The sequence below is a fragment of the Acinonyx jubatus genome, chromosome B1, assembly GCF_027475565.1.
Source record: "Acinonyx jubatus isolate Ajub_Pintada_27869175 chromosome B1, VMU_Ajub_asm_v1.0, whole genome shotgun sequence".
NCBI lineage: Eukaryota > Metazoa > Chordata > Mammalia > Carnivora > Felidae > Acinonyx > Acinonyx jubatus.
Window position 1 is genome coordinate 70,613,630 of NC_069382.1, and position 10,295 is coordinate 70,623,924.

The following is a 10,295-nucleotide window of genomic DNA, read 5'->3' on the forward strand; positions in this document are numbered from 1 at the left end:
AGTATTGAAACTGATGTCTCACTGTTGCCAAAGCGGTAGCTGAAAATAGTTAAGTGTTCCCAGTTGTATATACCTTGGAGTGATAAAACTATGGATCTGGAAGGGTTTTAATAATTTCATAAAGTTGGCCCAAACACTATTTCTAAGTTGAATGACTACTTTGACTTTCCCAAGCTCAGATCACTAACCATAAGAATCCAAAGTTAGAAATCAGGTGTCCGGTTTTCCGGTTGTAATCAGCCTGCCATTCCACAATTTTGAGATCTGATAAAACTTTCACACTAACTTTTGTAGCCATGGTCATTACCAACTTAGTTCGTTTCGATTCTCTCCAGTGGTCCCTTATTCTTCCAGTGCCTTCTCCATAACTCCACCAGATCAAAGCTCTTTGGGCACCTCCACCATTATTTCATGGGTGGGGGGAGTACTGAAGTTTCTTAAGCTCTGGGTCACAGGCTACAGTAAAATGGAAAAAAGGAATTTCTCAAAATGGGAGAAATTGCATGTTAGCCAAAGTAGTTCCCAAGAATAAACTAGTACAGAAAACAAATTTTCCTGAGGTAATCTTGGCTCTAATTTCAATAGTGCTGTAATAAAAGGTATTTAAACCCATATGCTTCCATTCTACACAAAGCAAAGATATTACCAATTGTCCTGCTTCCTAGGTACATTGGCTGACAGAATAATGAATGCTATGTAAATGCTTAACTAGAGACTTCCCTGAATTCTTTTTATTTTAAAATTTCTTGTGATTTGATTATTTTGGAACATGTTACATGTAATTGTATAATGTTAATTAAATTATTGGCACTAAATTTAGGATGTTTAAGAATTACTTGAGGAGATGTATTTAATGTCTGCTTTTTAGTAGCATACTTCATGTTCTGCTTAATTAAAGTTAATCATTGAAGATATATTTTATTGGGTCCTCTTATTTATTGATTGTGCCAAATTTCATTTCATAACATTGGAAAATGTGGTGTGAGTTTTGTTTGTGGGCTAAAGGTGAAATGATCATTGTCATTTGCAGCAACATGGATGGATCTAGAGAGTATAATACTAAGCGTAATAAGCCAGAGACAGACAAATAGCGTATGATTTCACTCATATGTGGAATTTAAGAAAGAGAATGAATTGAACAAAGAAAAGAAAAAGAAAAAAAAAAGACAAACCAAAAAACCAGACTCTTAACTATAGAGATCAAACAGATGGTTACCAGAAGGGAGGTGGGGGGCGGGGGCGAGGATGGGGGAAATTGGTGAGGGGGATTAAGAGTACACTTATGATGAGCACTGAGTAATGTATAGAATGGTTGAATCACTATATTGTACACCTAAAATTAATATAACACTATGTTAACCACACAAAAGTTTTTTTTAAAGATGAAATAATTATATTATGCTGATATACCTTTTATTAGAAATGACTGAAATTTTGAAAAAAAAAGAAAATTTGGATATAAACTTTTTTTTTACTTGAAATACTACACAAATTACAAAGGTAATGTAATTATAAAATTATGAAATAATTAGAAAGTGCGGCATCACCTGGGTGGCTTAGTCGGTTGAGCATCTAACTCTTGATTTCAGCTCAGGTTATCATCCTAGGGTGGTAGGATTGAGCCCCACATCGGGCTCTGCCCTGAGCGTGGAGTGGAGCCTGTATGGGATTCTCTTTTTCCCTCTGCCCCCTGACTTGTGCACGCTCTCTCTCTCTCTCTTAATAATAATCATAAGTGCAAATAGCAATAATAACCCACATTCCCATCTCCCCGAAACATTCATAGTTAACATACTCTGTACTCTCCCAGCTTTTAATTTCCGGTGCATTTTTTCTTGTAGTTGAAATTAAGCTGAGAATGAAGAAGGCAGAGATATAGTTCCCTCTATCTCTGTTTTCCTCCGTGTCTCTCTATCTCTGTCTCTGTCTCTCCCATGCTACCTATATGTGTTGTATTTCTATATTTTCTCTCTCTCTACATAAAGAAATAGAACACATACACATAACATGCATATATGCAAACTTTTTTTTTATTCCTTAGAATAGAGATCAAACTGTGTATTTGGTTACCAGAATTTACCGCTCAACAATATATAATGAACATATGAACATATTTCCATATGACGTATGTCCATATGACATCTCAAGATGTCACGGATCACTTAGATCCCATCAAATTACCAATAAATAAAAGAAATTTCATAAATAAAACTAGAAACCTTTTTATATTGCCAGAATTACAAGACATGGAACGAAGTTACTTAATGGGTATGGAAATTCAGTTTTGCAAGATGAAAGGACTTCTGGAAATTGGCTTCATGACAATTCGAGTGTGCTTAATGCTACTGAACCGTGCATTTAAAAATGGTTAAGATGGTAAGTCTTGTGTCCATTTTACTACAATTTTTAAAACACTGCACAGCAAAACAAAACAGTGACTCATTCATCTATATGAATATAGATATAGAGAGATATAGAAAAAACTTCTCATTACAGATATGTCTTTTCTTTTGGTCTGATCAGATCGACTTACTCATCCCAGACGACTCATCCTTGATTCAATTACAGTTTTGAGGACTGTCCTAGCTGCTAGGCTTAAACCGAGATTGAACACTGAGTAGAAAAGCAACATTTCCACCACACCTTCTAATAACTCCTTTCAGATATTTTGTCTTGGATATTCTTCTTGCCCACTTCATTTTTGAGATAAGCTTTAGGGTTCTTTCTAAGCTTTTAAAACAAAACTATTATCGGTAGAATTGCGATAAGCACGCACGAGTAAGAAAATCTTTTGGTTTGAAAAAAAATAGAATGAAACCAATCCCTTTCTGAGACTGATTAATGTTCACTCACGTTTTTGTATGTGTAGCCATTTAACTCTTAAAATTAATGAACTCGATGGTGCTCATGGATTCCCTTTAGGGAAAATCCACTGTCATCTAACACACACCCAGAGTAAGTCAGTTACTTTCTTTTCTACACTGTTTCCCTGCCTTAAATAACTCTTATTGAAGGTCTCACCTTTGTACTTATATATGTATATGTAATTCCCCAACTTAAATGAGAGCTTTAGGAGGATGGAACTATATTTTACACATCTTGGTATTTCTACTTTTTCAGTGGTGTCTGGATGAATATTTCTTGGCTGATTAAAGGGCAAGTTAAAAACCGAATATAAAAGGGGCGCCTGGGTGGCTCAGTCTATTAAACATCCAAGTCTTGATTTCAGCTTAGGTCATGATCTCACAGTGGTGAGATCAAGCCCTGCATAGGGCTCTGTGCTTGGCATGGAGCTTTCTTAGGATTATCTTTCCATCCGTCTCTGCCCTCACCACCACCCCCCACATAAAAACAGAATATAAAACATTGCATGTTTTTCGTAATGTATATATATATGTGCATATATGTATATAGTACATATACGAGCTAGGACCCTATTATTTGATGCAATTATATAAATTATTTTATATATAATTAAAATGGCTGAACATCTGGATGGCTCAGTCAGTTGAGCATCTGACTTCGGCTCAGGTCATGATGTCATGGTTTGTGAGTTCAAGCCCCGTGTTGGGCTCTGTGCTGACAGCTCAGAGCCTGAAGCCTGCTTTGGATCCTGTGTCTCCCTCTCTTTTCTGTCCCTCCCCTGCTCATGCTCTGACTCTCTCTCTCTCTCAAAAATAAACAATAAACATTTTTTTTATTAAAATGGCATTAAAAATGAGAGTTATAATGACTATTGCAAATAGTTTAAAATTTTATTTTAGATACGACATAATTTTTTCATCCCCAAACAAAACAAAAATTTTAAAAATGGAAGCTCTGTGTGTGCATATATGTGTATGTGACTGCATTAAGTTGGAAAAGTTCATATATATTCTAAAATTTACAATTAAATAGGCTGAGCCCTTCTATAGGAATAGAAGAGAACTCTTCTTTCCTTCTTGCTATCCTTCCTATGGTAATATTAAGCAACAACAATGAAAAGGAAGGAAGGAAGGAAGGAAGGAAGGAAGGAATGAAGGAAGGAAAGAAGGAAGGAAGGAAGGAGAGAGAGAAGGAAAGAAGGAAGGGAAGGAAGGAAGGGAGGAAAGAAGGAAGGGAGGGAGGAAAGAAGGGAGGGAGGGAGGAGAGAGGGAAGGAAGGAAGCAAGCAAGAAGGAAGGAAGGAAGGAAAGGAAAGGAGGGAGGAAGGAAAGAAGGAAGGAAGGAAGGAAGGAAGGAAGGAAGAAGGAAGGAAGGAAGGAAGGGAGGAAGGAAGGAAGGAAGGAAGGAAGGAAGGAAGGAAGGAAGGAAGGAAGGGAGGAAGGAAAGATAGCAAGCAAGCCCTGGGCTCACTAGCTCATTCAGGCTGAAGGATGAATCTTGGTAGAATAATCTTTTAACTAAAGCTTAAATTCAGATATGCCAAGTGTGGGTGCTGAACCACACTCTGCAGAGAGGTCTCAGTCCTGGTGAGTGGAGTGCATGGTCACTCTGTGGCTACACTGAGTGTCATTACTAGATTTAGAACTCAGAGCTACACCTTTAAAGCTTGTGAGTATGATCACAAGGCTACCAGATGTTGATTGCTCCATATCAAAGCTGCTGGTTTATCAAGCAGTGAACAAGCTGCCAGTGTGTGAGACTCTTCTATGAACCTTAGGGATTTGGCAGTAATAGCCCCTGCTTTCAAGTAATTTACAGTGAGGTAAGGAGGAGGCGAACAGAAATCACATGAACAAATATACAAATGAAATAACTCCAGTCTCTGATAAACTCTATGAAGAAGGTAAAATAGTTTAATGTGATAGAGCGTGACTGAGAGGTGGAAGGTTGCTTTTCAGCAGGAAGGTTAGAGGAGGCATCTCTGAAGAAAAAGATATTTGAGTCATAACCTGAAATGAGAAGAAAGCAACTCTGGGATGACTTGGAAAACCAGCCCAAGCAGCAGGTGCATTGAGTGTAGAGGCTTTGAGGAGGGTAAATGCCAACATGGTGGGTGGTGAACAAGAAGCAGAGAGGAAGGAAATGAGGCCAGAGAGGAAGGAAGGTTCTAGATTAGGTAGAGAGTCTGAGGCCATTTTAAGAAGTCTGTATTCTATTCCAAGTGCAATGGAAGAGTGTTAGTTGGGGGCTGAAGAGATGTGACATTGTTCTAAGTGTAATAGACGCACTCTCAGTTTCGTGGAGGAAAGCTATTAATTATAAGGGAAAGGGAATATAAAGAATTAAACAATTATAGTCAACATAAAGGGAGAGAAGTATAGAGAAAAACAAAGAAGGCTTAAAACATCAACTGGGGCACTTACAACCTCCAACCTTCTGTATGAGGAAGCCCCACAGTGAAGAGCCTGGTTGGAGTCCCAACTGAGGGTCCTGGGTGGAGCATCCTGTCCTCAGGTGAGGCTTCCAGCTAGCTATTCCTGCCAGGGCGATATATATACTACGCATGTGTGATTTACGGTTAGTCATTATGTGTGCCAAAGTGCAGTCCCAAATGAGCTGGTTTTGCTGTTTCTGAAATCTTAGGAGCCTGGGCGTCCTCCCTGATTTATTCCAAGGGGGCGGGCCTCATCTGGCTCAAGGAGGTGGAGCACATTAATCCTTCTTGGCATCAGGAACAAAGAGCCAGTTCTGATCCCAAGGCCAGATACGGAGCATGCACCCCCCCAAACCCCCCCTCCCCCCCCCCCCCCCGCCATGATAGTGTATGTGCAGCTCTGGGCAGAAATCCATGACAAGTCGCACAAACAACTTCTATACAGAACAGACATACACTTACAAAAGTTCTTGGGCCTCCTGGGTGGCTCGGTTGGGTGTCTGACTTCAGCTCAGGTCATGATCTCACAGTTTGTGGGTTCAAGCCCCATGTCGGGCTCTGTGCTGACAGCTCAGAGCCTGAAGCTTGCTTTGGATTCTCTCTCTCTCTCTCTCTCTCTCTCTCTCTCAAAAATAAATAAACATTGAAAAAAAATTCTCTTAGGCTACTATGAGGGGTAACGCACTGGGAGGTTTCCTTACTAGCCCAGATAAGGATTAATGGAGACTTGGTCTGGTGTTGTAGCAGTGGAGGTAATAAAAAGTGGTTGGACAAATTTGGGGATGCAGGATATGGGAAGTGGCTCATAGATTTGTAAGGATTGATGCCAGAAGTCTCTGAGCCTAGTGAAGAGATTAGGGAATGGAGAGCTGATTGATCCCAGTTTGTGTCTGGCCCTAGATGCTCTTTAATTAGCACGTACCATACAGAACCCCATGGCACACTCAAAGTTCCAGAAGGTTTCTGTAGTTCAAGTGGGCTGATTTACTTCAAGCATGGGCCGTGATCTGTACCAGGAAGCAACCATATCCCAAGACAACCCATGCCCGGTGTTGACCCCAGACACAAGGCCAATCACCACTTCTCTTGCTATTTGGAAAGCTTTTTTTGCCTTCTCCTACCAGGCTGAGCAGGAGCCACTTCAGTACATCGTGACAAGGGGTAATTAAAAAGAAGTATCTCTGTGTCTGTACTTCAGGAAGTTGTTTGGCTCTTTGCCACTTTCCTCGCCTTTTTTCGACAACTTTCCAATTTTGCATACTAATAAATATTTATGAAGGTCACTGTCAAGCAAAACACAAACACAAACTTAATAATGTATTCCAGAGCGAATAGCTGATAGATTCACAAAGTACTAAACTCACAAGTGTGGTGTTGTGGTAATGAGAAATAAATATTTGGTATTCATTTCTGGCACAGAGCTCCTAAAACTCTTGGAATTACTTAAGAGAGCAACATAGGTGTCTTTTGTTATGCTAATGAGGTGACTGTACTTTAGAATGCGGGCTGGTTGCTAGGAGACCCAACCTCATGATTAGAGGGTTGGAACTTTCAGGTGTACTCCAGGGAGGGGAGAGGGGCTGGAGGTTGAATCAACTAACTGCCAGCAACTGAAGATTTAATCAGTCATGTCTTAGGTAATGAAGCATCCATAAAACCCCAAATGAATGGGGCTTGGAGAGGTTCCAAGTTGGTGAACGCATGGAGATTTGGAGAGAGTAGTACGCTGGGATAGGACATGGAAACTCAGCGCTCCTTCCCCATACCTTACCCTATGGATCTCTTTCTGAATCCTCAGGCGGTTCCTGAATTACAGCTGTTTATAATACACCAGTAATCTAGTAAGCAAAATGTTTTTCTGAGTTCTGTGAGCCACTGTGGCAAATTAATCAAACCCAAGGAGGGGGTCATGGGAACCTCCAATCAGAAGCACAGATGATAAATAACCCGGGTTTGCAACTGCCTTCTGAAGTGACGGTATGGTGGTTGCGGGAAGGTGGGGAGAGTCATGTGGGACTGAGCTCTTAACCTGTGGAACCTGATGCTCAATGGGTATATGATGTCAGAATTGAGTTAAATTGTAGAACACTCAGGTGGTGTCACAGAATTGCTTACTGATGGTGTGGAAAAACCTCCACACAATGGAATTAAGGTACTGAATCCATTTAACAAGGTATAAAAGAGTATACAGTCAAAAATGTCTCCCTTTGGGGAGGTTAGGTGGCTCAGTCGGTTGAGCGTCTGACTTTGGTTCAGGTCATGATTTTACAACTTGGGAGTTCAGGTCTTGTGTCAGGATTGCTGCCATCAGCATAGATCCTGCTTTGGATTCTCAATCTCTCTCTCTCTCTCTCTCTCTCTCTGCCCCTCCCCACCTCACGTGTGCACTTTCTCTGTCTCTCAAAAATAAAATAAACATTAAAAAACAATGTCTCCCTGGGTGCCTTGGTGGCTCAGGCGGTTAAGCATGCGGTTTTGGCTCAGGTTATGATCTTGTGGTTTGTGAGTTCAAGCCCTGCCGTTGGGCTCTGTGCTGACAGCTTGGAGCCTGGAGCCTGTGTTGGGATTCTGTGTCTCCTTCTCTTCCTTCTCTCTGCGTCCACCGCCCCCACCCCACCTGGCACTCACGCTCTTTCTCTCTCTCTCTCTCTCTCTCTCTCTCAAATAAATAAACAGTAAAAAAAAAAAAATGTCTCCCTTTGCTGTTCTTCACCACCAAGGTCCCTTTCCAAAAGGCAACTGTTATTACCAGTTTTTGTTTGTCCTCCTAAAGATATTGTATATATTAAAAGCATAGAATTATTTGTTCTTTTTAGCAGCTTCAAATAATATTTTACTACTTGTAGTTTGCTGCACGGTGCTTATATCTTGGAAAACTTTCCAGGTTATTGCACATAGAAATATTTTGTTCTTATTTATAGTTATATGCTATTACAAAGTATGGATATTTGATGAGTTACTTGGATAGTCCCCTTTTAAAAGACTATTTCCAATCCTTTAGCGGTATTACAGTGTCGAATAATAAATCATACAGTTACATTAAGATTAACATACGATTTTACTTGTATACAAGGGAAGCCAGTCAATAAATTTATTTTGTCATTTAAAAAAGCCAACAGGATTTATATAAGAGGAAAAGAAGAAAAAAGGAAGAAGGAGAAAACACCAACTACGTGGAAATGTGACCTGTTTTCATGTCCTTGGGTAAATTGGTGATTGGCTGGCAACTCTCTGGAACTGGTTGGGGTCTTCTGCCTTGGACAGCTGGATAGATCATTGGAGAAGACAATTTCAGTTATGATGGAGTCTTTGAAAAACCTCAAGATTTTTTAACCATAAAATATACCTGCCAGGCTATTCCTCAAAATTCTCTCTGTCTTTGTTTAACACTTTGTCTTCATCAGGTCAAGTCTGCGCCATTTCCTTCACCTACCTTTCACTCAGATGATATGTGGTAGAGAAGAATCTTGTCCGCATCATTTTACATGAGGGTAAGTACCATCAAAGCAACAAGGCTGACGGCTGGAATTGCTGGATGAAAAGATACATGCATTTTAACTACGAAGGATATCGCCATATTGCCCTGCACAGAGGGCACGAATGGAATTTCTAGTTTTTCAATACACACAGACTTGGTTTAGAACACATAGGGGTAATTTCGCTTCCACCAAGAAATGTGACTGCTTCTGTTTTTCTTAAAACATAAAGCCATCTCTGTCTTCAGATTTCCCATTTTAACAGATGTGATTAAAAGAAACATTTGGAGGCATCTGGGTGGCTCACCCAGTTAAGTATCTGACTCTTGGTTTTGGCTCAGGTCATGATCTCCTAGGTTCATGAGTTCGAGCCCTGCATTGGGCTCCACGGTGACAGTGGAGAGCCTGCCTGGGATTCTCTTTCTCCCTCTCTCTCTGCCCTTCCCCTGCTTTGTCTCTCTCTCTCAAAATAAATCAATAAACTTAAAACAAATAAAAGAAACATTGGCTTTCTTTCTAACTCTACAAGAAAGCTGATGAGTGCAACTGTCACATGATCTCTGTATTGAACAGACAAAAAAAAAAAAAGAAAAAGAAAAAAGGAGGGATAAGGATAATGATAAACTAGGGATACAGAGCCTAGCTCTTTCTCAGCAACAAAATTCGTATTTTTACATATTTAATAAATTTCTGTATGACCAACTACATCAACTAAACAAACAAGACTCTTAGCATTAACACTGTGAGGTCCAAATGAAACGGCTCCACAAGTCTTCCTAGTTATATTTTCTTTCCCCTAAACTCCAAACTGGCGTGTCAAGGCACAAGAAAGAACGAAAGCACGCTGATGTGGTGTGGATGCTACAATTATGTGTCTCTTTGTCAGGGCGGTCAGAAGAGGCTTGGCGCGGGGGCCCCGGTCAAGGCAATCACCACCAGCTGCGAACTGCTTGATATGTGTTTCTAGAAGGGTGCTACAAGGAGCCCTTGCAGGTAAATCGCACTGAACTTGCAGATTGCTACACAGTGAGGAACAGTGCAAGCCACTGCTCTACGTTGACTTTAAAGATCCTTAACTGTATGCAATTTCTTTCAGTGGCTAACTGTAGGGTAGATCACAGGGGTCCAGGGGCTGCTGGGGAGTTTGTTTCTTGGGTCCCCAAGAATCACAACTATGGTGGGCAGCCCAGGTAGAACCAATGGAAGTTGGAGAGCTCCTGGAGGTCAGATGGAGTCACCCAGAGGGCACAGTTCTGTTTTCAAGCATATGCTGACTTCAGAGTTTGTGTGAGATTTTAGTAACACCCATGGCTAGCTGCAGGGTCACTGCTCTCACCATCCTAACCATGCGGTGCCATTTGTCAAACCAGAGTTCCATGATTATCTTGATATACTGTATTTAACATGAAAATAGTCAACATGATTGGAAGTTAATTTGCTTTGCCACAAGAAATTTTGACTTTATAATCATTAATGAAAGAAAAAAAGTCTGTTTAGTTCTTTAAATATAATTGCAGTTGT

At 40.4% G+C, this 10,295-nt stretch overlaps 1 long non-coding RNA gene across 1 annotated transcript; it reads left to right on the plus strand.

Annotated features, from left to right (window-relative positions):
* Positions 1–6,848: 6,848 nt before the first annotated feature.
* Positions 6,849–8,665, plus strand: LOC128314227 (uncharacterized). The gene is made up of 2 exons (XR_008295718.1): positions 6,849–7,139; positions 8,411–8,665. It is a non-coding gene; the product is annotated as an uncharacterized LOC128314227 (long non-coding RNA).
* The last annotated feature ends 1,630 nt before the right edge of the window (positions 8,666–10,295 follow it).